This window comes from Protopterus annectens, chromosome 3.part1, assembly GCF_019279795.1.
Source record: "Protopterus annectens isolate FY-2018-M chromosome 3.part1, PAN1.0, whole genome shotgun sequence".
Lineage (NCBI taxonomy): Eukaryota > Metazoa > Chordata > Ceratodontiformes > Protopteridae > Protopterus > Protopterus annectens.
In genome coordinates, this window is record NC_056732.1 from 643562802 (window position 1) to 643587607 (window position 24806).

The window sequence follows — 24806 nt, forward strand, 5'->3', positions numbered from 1 at the left end:
CTGTTGTTTTGGGGATAGGGGAGCCAAGTACAATTTGAGTGTTTCTACAACAAAAGTTGTGTTTCAAGTGGTTTACTCTTGAAATTGTGTCATCATCCTGTTCCTTCCATGGTAAAGAATACATTACTCAATTGGTATTGCTTGTTTTGGACTAAACATTGGTTTGTGTGTGAGTTTGATATAGTACAACCACATAACCTTAAATGTTAATAAATGAACTGTATGTGTCTCCAGTGGTTGATGCTGAAAATGTAAAATTTGTATATAAACAAGAATTTCATTATCAGATATTTTCATGTTGTTGTTGTATCCTTCTCTGTTTTATATCATATAGGATTATGGCACCCAAGCATACAAATCCATGTAAATCTCCTCTCATTGACTCTGAAAATGATGTCATAGTGCAGGTATTCAGGCATCATGGTGCCATTCTGCTTGAGAGAGGATGTGAGAATATGGCTGACAAAATGCAGATTTGAACCAGATAGTCAATGATATAAAATGCTGTAGGGGGTGCACCAGGATTTATGATCAGGTGTGTCATAAGGCCACTGATATGATTTCATCAGCTTAGAGGCGAGCAGCTGCAGTTGACCATGAACAACTGGCAATGGGGGCGAGGGGGCTGCTACAGAGCCACCACTGACACCAAATGAAGAGTTCCTGTCCACTGTCAGAGATCCAGAGAGTAAGTGGAAACTGCACAACAACATGTGATTGATGTTGGTGGTGATGTTTCTGGGTGCACAAGTATGTACCTGGAGAAGATTCCAGTTAAGCTTACATATGTCAGTTTGTAAGATAAGATTTGCTTGTATAGTAAAATACTATAATTAATAGTCAATGTGTTTTTTATTTTTTTATTTATTTATTTATTGTATGAATGTATTGATGAATGTATGGAGTTAATGACATATTTTGTTCATTACATATGGACGTGTCAGCCAAGCTTCAATTAAAAGTATTGTTAATTGACATATAGGCTAAAATTGTGTATTCACTGCCCCTCTGTGTTATTGAAGTTGTGATGATTGCATCCTCACCTTGTTTCAGTTCTTCTAGGACCATCCTCCCTAGCAAGTGTGGAGTCATCTGCACATGGTAAGGCCAAATTTTTATTTGATTATTGATAACCATTTGTCAGAAATTTGTATTTATCCCTATGAGTGAGGTGGATGTCACTAGTGTGTGCATTGCTGTACAATGTGTGATAGTGTTACCAGTGTTTGTTATCATGTATTAACTTTTAGTGTAGGTATTGATTTCATCCCTGTATTTGTTGCTTATTATCACAGGTGATCCTGGCAGTGGAAATGTAGGACTTTTACCACCTGATGTCAGAGTATTGGCAGACAATGATGATAATGGTGTCCAAAACAGAGGCACATTCTGGGGTGCAGACTTTGAATTTGACACTGAGGTTGATATCCAGTCATTCCCAGTATTTCCATCAAACACAGCCAGTAGGCCTACAAATATCTATTTCAGTGAGCCCTCAGATATTGGACAGGTGGAGGGTGAAACACTTTATCAGGGTAGTGTGGTTACTGCAGCTTCAGTGCCAGTTGACTCTGGCCATAGCCAAAGTGTGGGCACAGTGCCATGGAGAATGAATGTCAGGTGTTCTAAAGGAGGCCTGCTGTCCACCCTGCACCTTATTCTGGTTTGTCTTTACATGCCACTCACATCCATTTAGGGCCATCATAGAGGCACACACACACACATGCATATAACAGTTACATGGGTCAGTTGTGAGGCTTACGTCTCATTCAGTCTCAGTGGCCATACGAAACATTTCTGCCTGCCTTTCTATCTTACACAGATGCGCTCACTTTTTTTGCTGTCAGCCTTGGCCTCCTCTTCTCTCAAACAACATCCGGTGTAAATGATGATAACTGTGCCATGATTCCTTGATTCTATCTTTTGGATTCAAGGATACATAAATCTTTTGTCTGATACTCTGGGTGCATAGCTGACTGACTGCTTAGTATATGTGTTTGTGATGCTCTTTTTGAAATTGTGCTGCCTTCTTACAGGCTTTTATAATATGAGAATCTTTGATGTATGAGGCTTATTAATTGATAGAGAGCACATCTATTGACATAAGTCATTATTGTCACATATTGATGTCATTGATGTTAAAATCACCCACCTTCTACAACGTTTACATTTGTAAGTAAAAGTACAGAAGGATATGGCATCAGTTTGTGTTCTTAGCCATTTATGGTCTTATTCTGGGTTCAGCACTTACCTTTCACTCCAGCAGTTAGAAGAGTTTCAATTTGCGTCTGACTCTGTTTGATGTTAGCAGTACACAGCCATTACATGGGTAAGTAAAGGCTGTGACATTTTCTGACATCAATGTTATTGTATGTATGTGCATAGAATGAAAGCTGTACTCCCTTAGGTGGAGAACATGTGTGCTATCTGTTGCTTCTTGGCCAGGGCGGGGGCATATTGTGCACACCTACATCTATCAACACCCCCAGTAGCTGTTGGTTCCCCCTCTGTCTCCTCACTTGTGTGTGACTGTGTTGACATTATCAATGGTTGTGGAATGTGTACCCCTTACCCTTGGTGTTCCTGCTAAAGCTGTTTTCTCAAAATAATATTCTGAAGGATGGCATAGACAGTGAAAATTTCAGCACAGGTACAGGGATTGTATTGCAGGGTTCCCTGCATGTATCTTGGCACCAGAACTATGACCTCAGCAGCCCAAACACACACTCTGTTATATTTCTTTTTTGAGCTTGTCCTCAGTATTGCATTCTTTGATATGTATGTGAACATTTCTGATGGGCATCATCAGCCATGGATGAATTACTCACCCATGGCTTGAGTGCATAATCTGCATCCTCCAGTAAATTACTCTGTAGGATATCTTCCCTAGAAAACTTCTGCTAAAGTTGAGAGGTGTGCAAGATATGGGAATCATGGTAACTGCCTGAGTTGCCAGACACACATTCAGGGTGATTCTCTTAGCATTACACATGACCTGGCAGTTAATGGAGTGGAAGCCCTTTCTGTTTATGTATTCTCTGCCCTGTTCCCCATTTGGTAATTTGATTTTAATACACATGCAGTCTATGCCAAGACTTCAGGGTAGTATGCTACTAGGTAGAAATCCTGCATAGTTGTAGCTCTGTCCTTTATGTATACAGGGAAAATGTATGTAGTCATTGGCATGTTGTAGCATAGCATTCACAAATTGATGAGGGATCCTGGATGATGATGCCTGTGATACTCCCAACATATCCCCTATTTGTCTCTGGAAGGTTCCTGTAGCTAATTTTGTAAGTGCTACACATACCTTAGTCTCCACAGGTATTGTTTCCCCTCTGTTTGCCCTTGTCACAGTTGAGGATAACATATATTGCAGAGTTCCTGTAGTGTGTCTGTAGCCATCTGTTAACACTCTACAGTATCCACCTCACGAGACAATGAAATGTTAAATGGGGTTTAATCATCCTTCTCCTTCTTGGCCAAGGACTGTTAGCAGCAGCATAGACTTGGGTCTGTTGCACATACATAAATGTAAGAGCAACAGCAGCTCCTAACATTCTTTCCATGTAGACTAGTTTCCATGGCTGTATTGCAGTAGTTTTTTTAAATTCACAGGAAAATCTAGCACTCCATCTAAACAGTTGCTTTATAGGTTGTTGAATAGCTCCTCCATCTTGGATTAGTTGGTTAGCATACAGTTCTGCTGCCTATGTTGTAATGAGCATGCCACAATTTTTATCATGGTTGCCTGGCTCTATACACAGTCTACAGCCACTTACTATATACAAAAGGGTGGGCTATCATGTGTACATCAGACTATGACGTGCATACAGTCTTTGTTGCACCACATAGGCTTTATTGAACCAACACCCATATCTAATTTCATTAAGGTAATTTGTTTATCCATGTCTTATTTCTTTCATACATTCCTTAACATTTCATTCATTTTTCCTTTTATTTCTCTTTTCCTTACCATTTCTTTAACATACTGCACTACTATTTCCATAATGCTACTTTGTTGTTTTTCCACTTTTCCTTTTTATTTTTCATTCTCCACATTATGCCACTTTCGTCATTTACAATTTTACTTAAATAAGGACATACTTCTTCCTTTTTCCTTGCAGAACTATGGTTATATAACAGCCATTTATTTTTTCTTGGTTTCTTTTATATATCTCTACTTGTTTTCTATAAAACACATTGACATTTCTTTCCAAATTTCTCAATGCCTTATTTTGTATTCCATGGGCGCCGGAACCATAGATCGAGGGGGGAGGGGAGCTCCCCCACTTTTGCAGATCATCTCACTAAAAAAAAAAAAAAAAGCCAACGCTCAAAAGACAAATGCAGCTGAATGATTCAGCTGCATCTATTCTAGCGTGTCTTTTTTTTTTTTCAATTTCCTGACCCGAATCACTACCGGCAGCGGCAGCCGAAAAGACAAACAGATAGTAAATAATACTGAAGTACTAAATACTAATGCAATTTATTTTCAGTAACGTCTTAAATAAACTGCTGAAGTATTGTAAGTGCAGTGCAGTGCATTGCTTAAAGTGGCATTTGTATTTTTTACCTGAAAGCCGTCACCTCCATTTCTAAGTATCAAAAATGTGACAATGTCAGAAATAATTCCAAAATAAGAACATTGTTGTTTTTCTTTTACTGTTAAATCACCTTCTTGATTCTGTAGTAAACAGTTCAGATATGTAAAGCGCCAATATCTGGAACTTACATTATGATGTACAGTAAGGCTGATGAGGAGGTGTGGGAAATAAAATATGTGTCATAAATAGGATTTGGCCTGTGTATTCGGTCCATTGAATTATGGGCAGTCCCCTCCCTCTCTCAGGTGCACAAAACGCAAGCAGTTTTTGTCCCTACCAGGCAGCCAGTCAGGTCTTTCGGGACAATCAATGAGGCTAGGAACTACCAATTCAAGTCTCAGATGCAGCAGGTCTTGAACTGCTACCCCTTCAACTGAAGTAATCAGTTTATTTGTTGAGAAGAGTAGGGTACACTTGCGAAAGCCTCAGTGCTGCACTGGCACACTAGTCTTGGTATTTGGCAGATTTAAAAAGAACTTATGGAAAAAATAAACTTCCGAAACAATGCTCTGCTTGCAGTCGATCCTCCTAAAGTGCAAACATCTCCCTTAGCATAGGTGACATCCCTATCATCCTCATCTGTCTCACCAGCAGAAAGTCCACCTTCAGAGAACACAAGCACAGCAGACTGCATTTGGAATGAGATGCCTTCCCCTCCTTGGATCACAGTCTGTGGGTTAATGCCCAAACTAGGTTTTTCTCATGACCAGCCATCATCACCATTAGGGCATTGCCGGGCTCCATCAGCAAGGATGGGCAGGGATCCCCACTGCACAGGCTATCTATGGCCACTCCATGTACATTTATTCAGCGGTGGCAGCTCTGGCTGGACAGCATCCTGCAGTTGCCTTGCCATAATCGTACCCCCAGCTCAAAGCTCACTAGCACACCACCCCTCTGACCACATAAAACTTACTGCAGCTGGCACCTTTTAGCTGGATCAATGGTTGTGTGCTTCAACTGCTGGAATGATGCTTCCCAAAATGTCAGACTTCAACTGTGAGTATCCCATTTCGTATTCAGAAACCTGGGGGTATTGTGTGTGTGTGTGTGTGTGTGTGTGTGTGTGTGTGTGTGTGTGTGTGTGTGTGTGTGTGTGTGTGTGTGTGTGTGTGTGTGAGTGTTTGTGTGTATGTGCATGTGCACGTGCACTCATACATACACACACAAACATGTTTTTTTCATTTAAACTTTTAAGAATGTGGCAGCACCTCTTTATGTATGTTGTGCAGTAGCAAACTCATTAAACTTTAATGATGCATTCAAGCATTCCCCTGGGATCAGTTGATCAGCACCTGTAAGCATCTAATATTGCTAGTTCATTTTATATTAATAGATTGCAAAACCATATTACATACAAGCTAGTGAAACATATCACATTTAAAGCATATTTGATGGGCAATGCACCTGGCAGTGATACTTTTTGTAGAAGCGCTAGTAGTATATTAAATGGCGTGCTTATAAATTTATATAAATGTTTAGCATTTTTGTATTTCTGTAAATGTCTCTGCAATCAATCAGTGTTAACAGAACTGCTTGGCCTCATAAGAAACCTTACTGCTGGATGAACAAAAATGCTGTTGATGTTGTATGCATTTTGAATGGCTATTGATATGTTTTTGAATAATATTAGGAAAATTATCACTTTCATTTTAAGACTTTGAATCTAATGAAAGCAACCACTGTGATGATATGTGCAGAACATTTCAGCTGTTTCATCTCGAACACACACTACTTAAGTATCAATAACTTGCTACCGATTGCACAACTGAAAGATTACTCATGATGGGTAGAACATTTTTTTTACAGGGGGGAAGACCCTTTGCACTATTGATGTGGATGCTCTATCCTCTCATCACAACTGGAGTTTTACTGCCTACAAAGACACACTGACTCAGAGAAGGTGCATTTGTAGACAAAGTCTGTGTTTGCATTGTTAATAGCACAACAGGTAGTATACCTGCTTTTGATGCAGAAGGCTGTAGATTCTGCTCCCACAGTATGCAGATGGATTGCTGATAATGTACTGTGTTGTACATTAAATGGAGTGGATGCTGCAATCCTGTGAATGTCCTCCTTTGGAGAAGTTACCTAGTAGCTACAAACCTGTTATAAGTTTGCCATCCATTCCCTATTACAATATTACTAGCTTATCATATTTTTAGTGTAACATAGGCAATTTATTCTTCAAGGACAAAATGCACATTATTTGTAGATGAAACATGAACTATAAACTTGTTTGCTAGCAGCACTCTCTTCATTAGTTACAATCCCTGTAATGTGGAATTTGTTTTATATGACTTACTTCTGCAAAGATTTTGCATGTTTACTGATAATGGTGGATTGTAATGACAGAAGATCGAGTGGCCTTTTATGGTTGATATTTTCTGAAATGGGTAGTTTTTTGTCATTATTGGTTCATATAGCAATAACCCATGCCTGGGTGTGGGTAATGCTGGATTTACCCATGGTTGGCATGGTTTGGTCCCGAGGGTGAAGCCCGAGGAACCAAACAAAGCCAACCGTGGGTAAATACAGCATTACCCACACCCAGAAGTGGGTTATTGCTATTATACCATGACATTATTTAAGAAAAGAAACTATTACTTTTTTTAAATAATGGCATAGTATAATGCCTGTTTACTGCCCTTCCGCAGATGTCTGGCATCCGCGGCAGTTCTGATGTACTGTGGGCAAAAGCAACGGAGAAAGCAAGATCTCCGTTGCTTTTTTTTTTACTGTTTCGCTATGTTAAATGGGTTTAACATAGCGAGACAGCTTTAAAATAAGCAACGGAGATGTCCGTTGCTTATTTTAAAACTGTCTCGCTATGTTAAACCCATTTAACATAGCGAAACAGTAAAAAAAGCAACGGTGATCTTGCTTTCTCCGTTGCTTTTTTTTTAAAACCTGTCTCGCTATGTCAAATGGGTTTAGCATAGCGAAACAGCTTTAAAATAAGCAACGGAGATCTCCGTTGCTTATTTTAAAGCTGTCTCGCTATGTTAAAGCCATTTAACATAGCGAGACAGTGTTTTAAAAGTAGAGTTATACTAATGGAAAAAAGTCCGGGCGACCGGACCTTTTTCCATTAGTATAACTCGATTTACAATGTGCACGCTGGCCAATCAGCGTGCACGTTTTGTGGGGGTCATGGTATAATACATTTTATTTCATTGTTTACTAGAAGACTGTTCAAAACTACAAATTTTAAGCACACTCTAACAAGTGATGCTGTATTATACAATGAATATAATTTAATACACTCAGGAAGGTGAATCAAAGAATGCATACATGTATGCATGGCCCTAAACATGTGTAAAGAATCTATGGTTTGAAAACAGCCCAGAGGTAAACTTAGTCCTCCACTAGCCAGATGCAAAATGAATGTGGATTTTCATGCCATTTCAACGAATGTGAGTTTCAAGGGCAGAGAAGTTTACTGCTCAAGCTAAGTCTGTTTTCATTGTGTGACAGCATTGTTTGTTTAGCAAAGGGCTCAGTGTTTGTCTGAAACTCGTGTCTATCATGATTTAAGTTTTGCAGTCCTCATAAATCTGCCAGAAAATCACACATGATGAACAGACCAAAAATATGACACAATCAGGGACAGTCAAACATATGCTCTGATCTCTCAACCTCTTAGGACAAGAATCGGGAGAAAGTATGAAAGACTCAAAATCATGGGCAAATTTTAAGCTTTACTCTTGTCACTAAAGCAATGGATGAAGGTAAAAAAGAAAAGTAAAAGGAAATACTAAAGGGCTTTGGTCAACTAAGTTTGAGATGACTGCAAGCTAGGAGCAGTTATTGAATCCCCAAATGACTTAACCATAATGCAGGAAGGTTTGTCCCAAACAATAACTGGTGCCAAAGTCATGAATTGAAACTGAACTCCAAAAAATATATTATCATATCCTGTGGTAAGTCATCTACTCCAGGTACCTGCCAAACTGACAATGCCCCCTGAGAAGTGACCCACTTGTTTTGCATTTCGGAACTTGTGTGTACAGTGACCTAACTTTTGATCAACATGTGCCCAGAGTCATAAGAAAGCTTTTTTATATTGCACACCTTATAAAATAATTGACTTTGACTAGATCTAGAGATGTTATTGTTCCCCTTTACAAAGTCCTCATTAGGTCAATCATTTTGTATAATGCCCACTTTGGCATGTATCTGTCCAGACACACACAACAATTGGAATACTCACAGAGATAACTTACTAAAAGGATACAAGTCCTTAACAATAGGTCTTGCATGGACCACCTCAAAGAGTTATCACTATACTTGGTATCCTACAAGTGTCTGGAATACAAGGCATCCTCTGACCTACGGATGTACCTACTAAACATCGGCAAGTCAAATGGCATCAGAAATACTCAATCCAGGTATCTAAATTGAATGTTGTGGAGAGATGGATTTATATCACAAAGGCCACCATTGTTCCAGAACAGATTTTTACATTCAAGTAAAACAAAGCTCATCCCTGTCCATATTCAAATGCAACTTGGATCTAAGGATGGGTAATACAAAATGTACTCCAGGATTGCACCTCGTGCCACTAATGGATTCAGGCAGTTCCTAAATGCTGCCTCCCTTACATGGGTCCCCTCAAATTATCCACGGTATGATCACAGTTACTTTCACTAGGGCTAATATACAATTATCAGCCATGTGATGGGTAAGACCAATCAAGAAATGTTAATTCAAGCACCAAAAGGGAATTGGCTAAGCTTAAAATGTCCTCCAAGTGAACCTATGTTGTGGTAGCAAATAGTTCTAAAAAAAATTCCCTTTTATAGATCACAAAGTGCCCCTTTCACACTCCTCCCCCTCAAGTCTTCAACAGCTTACGGTGTCTATGTTGCATTTCCATATAATCTTGTTTTTCTTTGTCTTGATCCACATTCCCATTACTAATAGTTTATTTTTTATTTCTATTTAAATACCAACCACCATTTTTTTACAATCAGCCCATGAATGCCATGTCTGCATACATTTATAATATTCCATTTCACATTTTTTTGCATCATGCCCAAATTCCCCACATATGAAACATTTGATTTTATTACAATTACCCACAAAATGTCCTTCTTTTCCACAAAAACAATGTTTTTGGTTGCTAACAATATTTTACAGCAGCTCTATTTCCTTCAGCATTAATCATACTTGGAGTATGTATAATTCTATTGTTTTCTATTTTCAATATAAAATTACAGTCCCATTCCCCAGTTCAGAAATATATTATCCAGTACTTTCAAAATACTTTTAACCTCTTTACAAAAGTTCTTTAATAAATGTTTTTATCAGTTTCTCTGTCACTGTCTGTTCAAAACTGTATATGCACTTTATTTTGTGTTTCACGATAAGAAATCGTAATGGTATATTTATTCCATGGATATGTGTCTTTTTTTCTTATCATATATTCTCAAAAACATCTCCAGTCCTGCAGCAATCTCAAAAATGTCACAATATGTCCCTTCTTTATCAAATAAATGCTCTTACCTCTTGTGCATTTATTCCTAAAGGCACAATCACCGTGTCCCACATTTCATACCTGTTCTTCTCCTTCTCTTCTTTACATCTTTTATTCTGTTTCTTCCATCTTTGCATTTTCTCTCTTCCCTTTTCTCTCTTCTCCTTCACTGCTTCTGCAAATGTTTTCCTATTTATGTCTTCTGCCTCATCTTTTTAGGATCTTTTCCATAATTTCTCCAATGATAAATCTTTTCCACTCTCTGTTTCATTTTCCTCCATCAAGCCCATCAATAAATCATCCTGCAACCCTCCCAGCTGGAGGGTTGTAACCACAACATCTCTTTGTGGTTGCTTCTCTCCCCTCAAACTATTAAATGACTCCCTCATAAATAATGTATATATATATATATATATATATATATATATATATATATATATATATATATATATATATATATATATGGTCAATGCCCATATGATGCTGCAGATGCACCTGTGCCATTCCACCCAAGTGTTGTAACATGCAATCTCTTTGGACCACTGGGCAAGCCTATATTATATACCTATAATATATATTCTACCATATATACTCTAGATCTTTATTAAGCTCTACTGGCAATCACTGTCACTCTTTTCTGTTCCTTCTACAGGGTGTCGATGGCATCTATGTGTAGTTGCCTGGCAGTACAAATATGGGTTACCTGCATATTACTGGTATGCCCACTACTTCCAAATGCCCATGATATGTCAAGAAAAATGCCTAATCTAGTTTATATTCCTTAATTCCAATAAATGCAAGTGGATATATAATCCACATGCTCAGGCATTCCTTTTACCAAATACATGGATAATGTAAATCAAGATTGGGGTACATGTTGCTGAGCAGCAGTCATGAGGATTATTGGATCTGGTGGCTCTGATTAAATGTTTCACTGCTGTGCTTATTGACCTCTGTACAGCATGATGAAGCATGTCCAACATACTTTTTTTACATGAATATGCATGCACACAAGCAAACACACTCAGCTTTACCACACCGAGGCCACTGCCAACCTGATGACAACATGCCAGCTGCAAAGTATTTGCATGTCCGAAAGTGTTAGGTTGTTGAATGTTCTCCGTCATAATAATGTACTTCTGTTTTGTTAAAATATTTGTACTTCCTTATCTGATAATATAGCAGTGCATTGTTAACCATTATTCTTAACAACAGGAACATATTTTCAGAAAAGAACACTTCAGAAATCAAATTAAAAAAATGCTGTATGTTTAAAAGATGTTTTGTAATGTATTCTTATAGCATGCTACATCATCTTCTGTCTTCATGAAATTTCAACATGAATGCCTATAAATTATTTGCTTAATGAAAATAAGGTTCTTTGAAAATTGCTTGTGTTTATAATCCATTTAAAAATGCTTTCCTAGTCAATCAGTTCAAGATAATAACAGTTGCATTTATTTCAAGATGACTTCCCATTGCAGTGCTACAGTTGTTCACTGAAGCAGCAACAGATGAAATGCCAGCCTTTATTTTACTTCTTATTGGTAATGACTGTTATTAACAGCAAACCATTACTTATAGTTAACACAGCTATCAGTGCTTAACATAAATATCAATGCAGAATGACAGTAAAATTGAGTGAGTGCTTTTTAACAGCAAAGATATTATTTTATGTTTCTCACAGTACTGAATGCATTCTAATATTTTGGGCATATATTATTCTGCTTTAGAAGGCTTATCAATGGAAACACATAAATGTATAAACAATTTTAAACTGTCAGAGCCATTTTCAATTAGTATGCAGTGGTACAGGAGTTGCCTGCCACTTTTTAAATCCTGATTTATGAATTTTACATGGTGCAGCTCATAAAAACAAATTACGAGTTGGAGGGAAAATTAATTAATGAGCTAAGAAGGACTTAGGTTTAACTCAAACTTTTGGATGGTTTGATATTTAAGGCCAATTCTGTTTGATTATGAGCACAGTATAGTGATTATTTTGCAATGGATTTTTTGAAGCCTTTCCTCTAGTAGCTGTAGAATATGATTTCCTTACTTGTGTTCTGAATGCTTCTTTTCAACAAGATAAATAGGTCTTGATGGTAAACATCAGGGAAATTGTTGGTGTTTGTCAGGCATAGAGTTTCAAGCAGGTCTTTTGGCAATAGAAAAATAAATAAAATAAAAAAGTTGTTATGTGAAATAGAAAGTAGACCATGTTTTAACGTCTCGTAACAAAATGAGGTGGGTATCATGATATTTAATCTGTATAAACTAGAAATTGTACATTTTTAGTCTGAATTTAACTTAATGTAATAATACTTTATATGTATTTTAAAATATTGACAATGAACTAATATATACATACATACATACAAATACATACATACAAATATTTCAAGCACAGGCATTAATGCCCTTCTAGCTTGCCAATATACCAAAACACTTGTTCCCAGGCTGTTCTTAAAAATATCTGAACTAGTACTTGCTCTAATGTAATTTGGTAGTCTGTTCCATGCATCAGCTACTCTGTCATATAGAACCAATCAGTACACCTCTCATTCCTATTGAATCTTCTACATAGGTTGTCTGATGATTCTCTAGCACTTTTTGATAACCTCAAACATTCCCAAAGGTAGTTGTCTTTAAATGCCCTATATACTTGAATAAGATCTCCTCTTAGATATCTGTAAGAGACATTGTACAAGTTCAGATATTTTAGTCTTTCATAATAACTTAGATTTTCACATCCATGGATGCCCTTGGTATATTTCCGCTGTACTCTTTCCAGTTTACTCATGCTTATTTTCTTATAGGGTTTCCATATTGTTATTCTATACTCAAGTTTGGGTCTAATGTAACTAAAAAACATTGACTTCATCATTCTTGATTCCCTAGACTTTATTTTGTATAACCTATAGTTCTATAATTATCATTAACCAATTGGTTGATATGATTATAAAAACTCATAGCTGAATCTACCCATATACCGAGATCCTTAAATGAGTCTACAGTTTCAGTTACTGTGTGCTGTATTAAATATTCAAACACAAGTAAAAATCACCTAAAACAGCCAAAATTGGACCAAAAAAGTCAAAACTATATCAATAGGAAAAAAAACAATGGCCCAAAACCGTCAATTTATTATAAAACAAAGCCTGTAAGTTAACAAACTCTTCTTCAGTGTAATCTAAAAATAGGCAAGCTGTAGTGCATTAATATATATCATACACCAGCCAATAAAAACAACACAGTTCATTACATGATTAACATGGAAGTCATAACCCTGGACTCACTAATCTTCCATGCAGGACTAGTCTAGTCCTGCACGGAAGTGGCTATTTAGGAGGAGGACGGCAGCGCGCCATGCATATTAATGAAGGCACGCTGCCTGAACTCCTAATCCAACATGGACTGTGGACGAGTGCAGGGGGTGTGTCTGGGAGCAGAGCTCTCAGAATAAACACGCCCCTGAAAAGTAGAACAGCAGAAACTGCAAATAAATGAGTGAGACTGCTCATAGGTGTCCGCATATCCTCACCAACAGTCCTACATGTGTACAACAGCATCAGGACATAAACATAAAAAGAAGAAACCCCTTTATTGTTTTTTAAAAGTCTGAGTACAGCTAACCGTAGGTGCGCGGGTGTGCCCATCGCTTAGCTACGGTTAAAACAGCTTAAAAGGTTGAAGAAGATAACAAGGAAGATATATGCAAATGAAGCATCACAGCAATAGTGTAGTGGTCAGAGCATCCACCTAACGAGCAGGCATTCCCGGTTTGAGTCCCGCTGCAGCACATACCATTTTCCATGTGAAATCTGTATATGAACATTTCTTTGCAATCTTTTGCTGTATAACCTACTAAATAACATTGAAATGTGAACTGGAGTACTGCATTAAATGTACATGTGAAGTGTCAGTGTCATAATGAATAAGGCACTAGTAAGCAAGATTAAGCACAAATAAGCAAAAGTAAGCATATATAAGCACTGCTCGGAGGTAAGCATTGCCTACACAGATTAAGCAAAGTAGAAGCTAACTGAGTGTAGAAAACTGTAACCGGAGGTTAGCATTGCTTAGCTCCGTGCAAACCCATGCACACTCACTTACAACTGCTTTAAAGTGCCTTAATCACTCTGTACCCAATGGCCCGTGTTCTGCCCAGCAAGAAAATAAACAGCTTCCGCAAGGCTCAAACTCAGGACCCTGTACACCACAGTAGTTAACCACTAAGCCATCATAGCAATACATATAAATGAGGTATCAGCAAACTAATCCTCGCCACAGGAAAAACAAACCAAATATGTGAACTGAATCTATGTTCAGTGTGGTGTTGTATAACCTGCCACAGAACATAAATATGTGAACTGGAGTACTGCAGTAAGCATAGATTTGAGGTGTTATTGTAATAAAGTGTAGAAGTCCCCAGGACCCCAGACAGTGTATGTACACATGAATCATGGATACCAGACACATATAATCTGTAATGAATAATAAATCACTACCAAAAGGCAAATATAGTGCTAATTAACTATTAAGCAATGCTAACCGCAGCACAGCTCAACTTAATAAGTCTAAGCAATGTGTAGGGGAGCCAATTCAATCTGCCTAGTGGTATATCTCTTTAAGCACTGCCAAACTTAGGTAAGCAGGTGTGCCCATAGCTTAGCCTTTGCAAAACTGGCCAATCATGGAAAAGTGTGGAAAACTGGCCGTATTTAAACCCCACAGGTGGGACTACTTCCCATAACTGGTTGTAGCTTCCTACTGCAGGCAGAATGGCTGGTGTGGGTGAAGGCATTTGATTGAAAGTGCAGCGCTGGGGCATCCAGGAATCAAAATTCATGGTATGGCTCCTGGTAAAACATCATGAACAAAGACTACTGCAGGGCCAGTACCAGGGCTCACAGTATAAAATGGAGGCCTGGGACAATCTCGCCTGCGATTTCACCAGTGCCACAGGTATCCCCCGGATTGGTGAGCAGGTCAGGCACCACCATGCTTACCTGAAGCGGCAGAGGTGGGGAAGTACTGGAACAGTGGATCCAGGAGTCTCGGCAGATGTCTAATGCCCCAGTACTAAGTACTCATTCCACTAAGTAGTTAATAATTGCCTAGCTTGTGTATACTATGGATAGGTATGGCTAAATATCCCTGTAATTCTCTAACAGCTGCAGATGACCGGTCTGCGAACCAGCAAGCCCATGATGCTAGGTTGCAAAGGCTGCGTCACGAGGCAGGTTAGTAATCATTCAGCATGTACTGTCATAACAAATAAATATAAGAGCCTTAGAAAGTGTCGTACCAGTAGAAATAAATGTGTAATATTCTGTGAATAAAGGTATAACCCCTGGAGTGCTTCTGTTTACTCTTCTGTCATATGTTGTTTTACTGTTGCATACTATAAATAGTGTTGTTGTATTAAGCAGTGTTGCCCACACTGTGGTATGCAGATAAAATGTGCATGAAGTTCTGTATAACAATGTTGGAAGTGCCAAGAGGTCAGTCATATTGTACAAGTGAGGGAGACTTACACAGAAAACAGTAAAAAGCCTCACATCAATTCAATGATAGCAGAGTTTACTGTGATGTTATCTGTAATTTTATTTGTCACACACAGCAGGGGTTTGAATTCCGGGAGTGCTAGTAAGTTGTATGCATAATCGTACCCCACAACTGTATAGATTTTGTTACAATGTTCAGATAGAAAGCTGTATGCATAATTACATCCAACTGTACAGAATTTGCTAGAAAGTTCAAATAGAAAGTTGTACGAATATTCATACCCCACAACTGTTCCAATCTGTCCAGCATGTCCAGATAAATGGCCCACATCACCAGCCTGGTACCCTGTTCCCCTGAAAAATCAGTGTGATGATCCAAGAAATGTAGGCAGCTGTTAATGACATATAACTGATAATCAGACGTGTACATACTCAGAGAATGTATATGAAAACAAACCTGTCATTCTAGCACCTCACCCAATGTGTATGAGAGCAATTATCAACATATGTTGTATTAAAACCTGCATCCTGTCACGCCTGTAAGACACAGGTCATATATATAGTAATCTATAAACATACCAGTGAACAATATAAGGCCATTGAGTAATGTAATAATACATGTAAGGGACATATCACTGCAGTGACTAAGAATGTTGTGAAAACTACAAGGGTATATAAGTTGTTATTGAATCTTTCTCTCACTGCTACCATATGTGCAAAAATAACACAATGACACCTCAACCGGCATATGTACAATGTACACTCCAAACTTATGTTGGGACATATGTCCTAATGGTTTATAAATATTCAAATTTGTTTCTATGCATGTGCCATTTAAAAATGCACCTATATTGGTGGCTTGTTGCCATCAATGAAACCTGCTTTCTGTTGTAATGGCCACTGTTGTTCCATATATGCATGAGTAAAACTACAAAGGCTACTACCACTATAAAAGGCTCACTTACTGTGTCCCAAATAAAAATTCCAGCTACAAACGAATAGGAAGACACAGAAACAGCTGACATATCCAGTCCAAAACTTTTACTGCAGTGCAACAAAACACAAGCGCTTTCACAAAACAGGCATCATCAGGTGTATTACAAAAGCACTAACAAACACACCCCTATTTATACATCAACTGTCACATGATACAAATTCAAATTTAAAACCACAGGTTTAAAGACACAACACATATAAAAGACATATAAATTTAATTTAAAACATACATAAATAATACATACTAAAACTATACTTCAGTACTAATAACTACCTTCTTAGGGGTCTTTTCTTTAATTTGGGTACTAATGGAACTGATTAATTAAGCCCATGTCCTACATCAGCCCTAAACCTCACTATCCATGAGGATTCCAAATCCTCGGTCTTAGCATGTATATCACCCTGCCTCACATTCTCATAAACCCTAGCAATTACTAAAAATTTAAAATCGTGACTAGAGTCAGTACTCAAAACATGCTTCGCCAATGCACTAACCACATTACCTTTATTCATGTGGTAGATATGTTCTCTTATGCATTCTCTAAAGGGACGGTCAGTCTTACCTATGTAAAACTTTTTACATACAACGCAGTAAATAAACAATATGTGAGGTATCACATGTAGCTGCTATTGTGAAACTATAACATCTACCTTGGTCGGGATGTTCAAATTTGCAACTGCTGTCAATATATGCACATCATTTGCAATGACCACATGGTTTAGTTCCAACTAAATGAGAATTCCTACTAGCATCCTTTGGGTAACACAACCTACTTCTCAGTGACCTACTGTTCTTATATAAAAAGCATGGCACTTCAGGTATATGTCTAGAGATATTATCAGTTCTAAGAACACCCCAGTGTTTTTTAATGATATCCTTATAACTATCTACATCACTAGTATAAGTAACTTTAAACCTCAAACCAGTGTTATACTTACTTTCTCACCTCCTAACAAACTCACTATTACCTGTAGAAAAATATGGTCTAGCTTCATTCATCCTTTTATCAAAAATTTTGACTGCGTTATTTGGATAACAGTTGGTACAATTTCTGAATCTCTAAGTGATCCCTGACATAAACCCCTACCATAAACAAGCTATATAACAAAAGGAGCAAACTAGTACAGAAAAGAGTAAAATCCCAAGAAGGAAAGACATCCCTGATCAGTTTCAGCAAGAAACTACGATCCCTCATTAAATCATCTAAGGCTAGTTTCAAAAGAAAAATTGCCAATGACTCCAAAGGTAACCACAGAACGCTCTTTAGCTATGTCAAGAACCTAAGTGGAAACTCTCAGATCTGCTCTGAGTTAGTGTAGAATGGCACAAAATACACTGAACCGATTGATTTTGCAAACATTCTGGCAGACAGGTTTAGTACAAACTTCACCCCCCTCTCATCCCCTAAAGGGCCCATACCAGAAGAATGTAGGGCCCTGTCAATCACCGACACAAAGGTTAAAACAGCCCTATCCAAAGCCAAAAACACAGCTTCAATGGAACTGGACGGGTTCCCAGGCTGTGTCTTACAAGAGCTCCAAAATGAACTAACCCCTCACCTAAACACACTGTTCACACTCAGCCTCTCTACAGGCTACGTACCCACAGAGTGGCACACAGCAACAGTTATCCCGCTCCACAAAGGTGGCGCGACAATGGACCCCGGGAACTATCGCCCTATAAGCCTGACTAGCCTGGTCTGCAAGGCTATGAAATGCATCATCATGGAACTCATTAACAGAGACATTGGGAACCTCCAAACCTTGGACCCTACCCAGTTTGGTTTTGTTAAGGGCAGATCATGCCTTCTAAACCTGGTGGACTTCTTTGAGATGGTTACCAAGGCATTAGATGAGGGAAATGAGGTCCGCATTGCCTACCTAGACCTCGCAAAGGCTTTTGACACCATTCCCCATTCTAGTATTATAGACAAGCTCACCAGCTTGAACATAAACCCCTTTGTCACAAGATGGGTTGCCAACTGGCTCATGGATAGAACCCACATGGTGAGAGTTGCAGACTCGACTTCCGACTCTAAACCGGTTACAAGTGGTGTCCCATAGAGCACAGTCCTAGGACTCCTCCTGTTCGGTATATACTTCTCAGAGGTACAGGCAGGCATAGGAGGACTATGGCTGACCAAGATTGCAGACAACTACAAACTAGGGACCATAACTGATTCTCCGGCTGATACAGACACCCTCCAGATGGGTCTCAGTGAGATGGATACCTGGTGTCAAAATCATGGCCTCAAGCTAAATGCCAAAAAGTGCTTAGTCATCCCCTTTGTAAAAAACAAAGTACCCGTGAACTACCACATAGGTTGTAGTCCCCTAAATACAGAAAATGTAATACGGGATCTGGGGACCCAAGTAGATAGTAATCTCTCCTTTGATAATCATATTACCAAGGTGGTTAGAAAATCCTTCTATGTGGCCCACCTAATCACAAAAGGGTTCGCATCTAGAACAAGAGGTTATTGTGCCTCTCTACTCATCACTCATTAGACCTATCATAGAATACAATGCCCCCATTTGGGATGTACCTTACAAGACACCTGCAACAGCTGGAAAGGCCACAAAAGTATCTCACCAAGAGGATTACTGGCCTCAAACAGATGCCCTATGCAGCCCGACTCAAGAAACTCCTACTGTACTTGGTTGCATACTGCTTACTCAGAGATAATCTCTGCCTGACATACAAGGCCATGTCCAACCCAGAATTGATGGACATGCTCCAACTAAAAAAAAAACAAATACCAGAGAGCCACACGCTCTAGAGATATAAGCCTCACCACAACGATGAATAGGACATGCTGGAGGGATAGATTCCTATCAGAGAGACTCCCCATGCTTTGGAACAGGATTCCAATATACATCAGGCAGAGCCCCTCACTAACACTCTTCAAGAGAAACCTTGATGGGTGGATGGGAAACAGTAAATTTACCCTGGGGATCACTGCACTGGCTCTGCTGGACAGTGGAGCAGGGAACTAATGGCCCTGCTGGATAGTGGCACAGGGAACAAATGGCTTTGCTGGACAGAGGCACAGGGAACTAATCTAAGGGGGTGGCAAAAGCCAACACATTCTGGCTAGGCTTATAAATGCCCTTGGGCAGATAGCCTAGTACTTATCTATGAACCTATCCACTCCCAATCTTTATGACTAGACATCTCACACATTCAATTAAACAGCATATTTATAAAACAACATATAACCTTTCCAAGTTTTACCAGAAATGTTCATTACTACACTATCATCGACTAACTGGAACTTCCTAAAATCCTCTCCTTATATGATGCTTTAATTGAATTCAGTACAACTTTTCTAAATATCCTAAATAGCCTTGCACCTCCTAGAAGGAAGAGAATGAAAACAAATAATGCAATTTGGCTATCCAAAAAGAGAAGAATGCTAATGCAGGCTAGAGAAAAAGCATGGAAAGAAAGGCAAAAATCTAAAACGCCTCAATATCTGGAAAACTTCAGAATACTTGGCAATCATACTAAAAAGCAAATAAATGAAGACAAAAAATATATATTATAATAACTTTCAGAATAATACTAAACACAACCCTAAAAAATGTTGGACATCTATTAAAGAAATCTTGCATCCCGGCCAAAAATTCAACCCGAGCCCTTCCCCCTATACTCTTCACTCAAAACTGTAATGCAGTTCAACTCTGTAGATAGTATTACATCTTTAACTAAGGATTCATCAACATCTAATTCCAACCCTGTCCAACAGTCACATATCACCACATTCACTTTTACCTTCAAACCTGTGCCCATATCCTATATAAAACTACTCTTAAACAAACTTAAACTATGCTCATCTTCAGCTGACAACCTTCCAATTGAGTATCTAAAATAGCAGCCAGTAATATTCACTATCCTGTCTCAAGCCTTATAAATAGGTCAATATAGGAATGCCATGCTCCATCTCTATGGAAAAAGTCATACATTATCCCTCTGCACAAAGGACGAAAGTCAACAGACATTAATAACTTTAGACCCATAGCAATTTTGTCTCCCCTTGCCTAAATACTTGAAAAATTTAAAATAATCCCTAGACTATATCCTGCAGGCAGAACTCTTATCCCCTACAAATCCTGGCTTCTGTCCTTCCCATAGTGTTAGGACTGCCCTTCTTACCTATGTAGATACTGTCAATAAAGCTAGAGATAAACATATCTAAAGCCTTTGACACTATTGCAACAAACTTTTACTTCAAATGTACTCACTTGGACTATCTCTCAGCACACCCTTCTGTGGGTCAAAATCTACCAGCCCAATAGGTATCAATCAGTAAAATGGCACTCCACACTGTACCACAAAGCTCTATCCGTGGTCCCCTCCTCTGTAACATTTTTAACAACACCCTCTACACTACCATACAACAGGCCACACTAATAGAGTATGCAGATGATTCCACTTTCATTTGCACATTTTACAACAGGTACATTTCCAAAAAAAAATTCTCAGGAAGCTTTAACAGCCACTGAAACATGGCTTAGTAACTCAGAAGTCATGCTAACTCCAAAAAAGACCAAGCTACTACTTTTTACCCCAAATCCCTCCCTCATAAAAAAAAACTTAAAAAATAAAGTCCTCTATCCTGATAATGCAACCATTGAAGTCACTTCTCATAGCAAACTATTAGGTGCAATAGTGGATGATAATCTTTCTACCTGCATATACAAAATTGAGAAACTTATGAAAAACCTGGGATGCTTTACACAGTAAAAATCTTTCTCACTGACATGACTGAAACAACACTTGCCACTACTTATCTCCTCCCCACTCTTCTTTATTAGGATCTACTTTGTTTCATTGAATCTCATTTCACTGAATTTCATTTCATCCCGACCACATCACTGAAAATTCAAATTACTGAAAACTCATGTCACTGAATCTCATTTCACTGAACTGAACTTAGTATATATGGCACTGTGTAGAGTACTGTAAGGCAAGTAAAAGGTATATGTCCTTTTCCCCACTGTAGTGCGATCCTGGAGTTAGTATATATAGTTAGGGGGGCTGGGGGGTTGGGGGGCTATGAACCCCACCTTGTTTGTTTTGTATTGTATTTTACCAAAAACTTCAAAACAATACATTTTAAATAATAAACATTCATAGATGCAACACCAGTGACTAACTTTCTCCGAAAGACAATCCCCGGGATTCATGAAGCTTGTGCCAGGTGCAGGCGTAGTGTTGGCGTTCCAACAGCAAATATGGCAGGCGAGTGATCCAGGTACGAGCTGTTTCCATGTGCACTACCTGCGTATGCTACGCCCGCACAGCTCCCAGCTCCTGTATGCTAATTACCCCATTTGCAGCAGTGTAGCATGCAAATGAAGGTATTTAGCAATCCAGGAAGTGGTGCAAGCGTGATGTAAACATGCAGAAATGTAAACCGTAAAAAACGGTTTACATTTTTGCAAACATAAAATCGGAGCCATGACAGCTGACCAAACACATGTATTACATTGTTAATGTATGCCAATGGCTAAATATATAGCCATTAGCATAAAAAAATGTACAAAATATAAAAAGAACATTTAATTTTTTTTTCGCACTATTGCAAAGTTTAAGCACAGGGCAGCGGCGTGCAAACGGGATCGCAAGGAAAATAGAAAAATATAGACTAAAACTGCAATATAACACATATCATGATGGTGCAAGGGTTGCTAAGGGGCTGTGACAGTGTTTTGCACGGTAGCTAGGAATTAGTAGGCAATGCCATGCAAATGAGAGGAGTAATAGTGAATCATTGATTCCTCGCTGGTGTAAGGATGCACCTCACAGCATAGCTTTATAACACCAAGGTGTGCCCTTGAGATAAAAATAACATAAAGAGAGGGGTGTTTCACCTTTGCTGTAAGCAGATTGGAGCATTGCTAATCCAGTTTTCCCGTAGCTAAGCAAAGCTGCAGGAAAGGGGTGTGTTGAACTGGTTATAGCTTTGCTTAGCTGAGAGCACACAAGGTAACCGAGTATGCATGTGAATGGAGATTAAAGCTTGCTTAAACTCGCTAAATGGGTTTGTGCGGTGTGCACTGGAGCTGAAGCAGTTAGGATATAGGAAAAAATAAGAAAATTCTGCAGCAGGGAAATTGGAGCACAGATGACTAATTAACACCTAGGAACCTACAGTGGGCCATTTACAATGGCTAACAAGGCTGCAAGCAGCTACCTGCAGAACAAGAAAGGGGAGGGGCTGTACTGCAAGGAAAACAGTAAAGTGTCACAGCAGAAAAAAGCAGAATTGCATTATATTTGCATTATATCAGCTACAAAACACATTTTGCAACACATGTCTGGGTAGGGAAAGTACAAAACAAGAAAGCTGGCAGGTGGATGCATGCCTGACAATGGGAGGGTATCCAGGTTTAAAAGTGAGTTAAAGGGCAACAGATTAATCAAGGCAGGCAAGCATAACTCCACACTACAGGCCCCACACTTGCAGTACTCACTGTAAAACCCATAATTAAGATACCCTGCAGCTGGAATTGCTCATACATAGCCAATGACATCAGCAGCATCCATAGCACAATAGTATAATGTGCGAAAGCACCTCACACACACTTATGTATTCCTATACACTCTGCACCATTGGTGTATACATACGGGGAACTTTTAATATGTACATGTTAGGAACTGCCATAGCTTTGATCCACAAGCATGTGTTGAAGACTGAAGGTGGTGTGGAGGATGATGCTGACAACCACCTCAGGCACCAGAGGAGGAGAAGAGTGTTCAGACACAGGGTAACCTACCAGGGGCTACATGATCTGCAGATAGTAGAGCATTACAGGGTGGGCAGGGACACCCTACAGCAACTTGTGGTGCTGTGCCTGCTATGCCTCAGAGCCAGAACAAACAGAGGGGAACCCATCCCAGTGGATACGAAGGTATGTGTAAGCCTGAGAATACTAGCCGCAGGTACCTTTCAAAGGACAACTCGGGATATCATGGGGATCTCACAGGCATCAGCATCCAGGGTACTTCACCCGTTCCTGGATGCCATGTTACCACATGCCAATGAGCACATATACCTCCCCCGAATGCAGGAGGAGATGGCCAGCAATATCCGTCTCTTCCACTTTGTAGCAGAATACCCAGAGGTACTGGATGCAATAGACTGCACGCACATTCACATCAAGTCACCACCCAGTGAGCAGGGTAGGCACTACATAAACCACAAGGGACACCCCTCCATCAACTGCCAGGTCATGTGCAATGCCCAGGGCATTATCATGGATGTGTGTGCTGACAGCCCTGGAAGCTATCCCGACTCCCACATCTGGCATGCCTCACAGCTGTATCAGGTATTTGCCAGAGGTGACATGAGGGGACATCCCAAATGGCCACCTGGTGGGGGATGCTGGCTATGCACTGGAACCGCGGATGACTCCCATCAGAAATGCACACACACCCATGCAAGAGCGCCATAATGAGGCACATGCACAAGCCAGAATCATCATGGAGTGTGTGTTTGGGATGCTTAAATCACGGTTCCGTTGCATGGACATATCTGGTGGAGCTTTGCAGTACTCTCCAGGCACGTGTGCCCACATCTTCATAGTATGTGCCATGATACTCAATATGATCCTGCGGCAACAGCTGCAGCAAGGACAGAATGGTGAAGACCCTCACAGCCCACCACCATTGCCAAGGGCCCCACAGGCACAGAGGTACTCAGATGACAAACACCCAGAGCCAGGCCCAGTAGGCAGACGGAGGTGTGCCCAGTATGCCCATGACTTGGCAAGGAGGGAACTTATAGCACACACACTGACAGTGTAGGCACCTAGGGACTGACACCTTTCTCCACCTGCACACACAGTAAAAATGGATGGCACACACACAAGACTACCTGTAAATTGTCACGTATAGGCAGTCTACTGTGTGCATCCAACATAGGCAGCCCTCAACTATTGCACACACAACCGCTACTGGCACAAGGTAAGTCAACACCTGAACAGTAAATTAAGTTATCAGCATGTGCTGATACTGTATGTATAGGTTCTTAGGTTCATAGGTAGGTACTTGGCTAACTGCCCAAGGGCATTCATAAGCCTAGCCAAAATGTGTCAGCTTTTGCCACCCCATTGATTAATTAACTGTCCCTCTGTGGAGCAGAGCCAATGGCGGGATCCCTGGGGTGTATCCACTGTTCCCAATCCACTCTTCAAGGTTTCCCTTGA

General features: G+C 39.5%; 1 pseudogene; it reads left to right on the forward strand.

Annotated features, from left to right (window-relative positions):
• The first annotated feature begins 5086 nt into the window (after positions 1-5086).
• The window catches only part of LOC122797707, a 111813-nt pseudogene continuing 92093 nt past the window's right edge, over positions 5087-24806 (forward strand).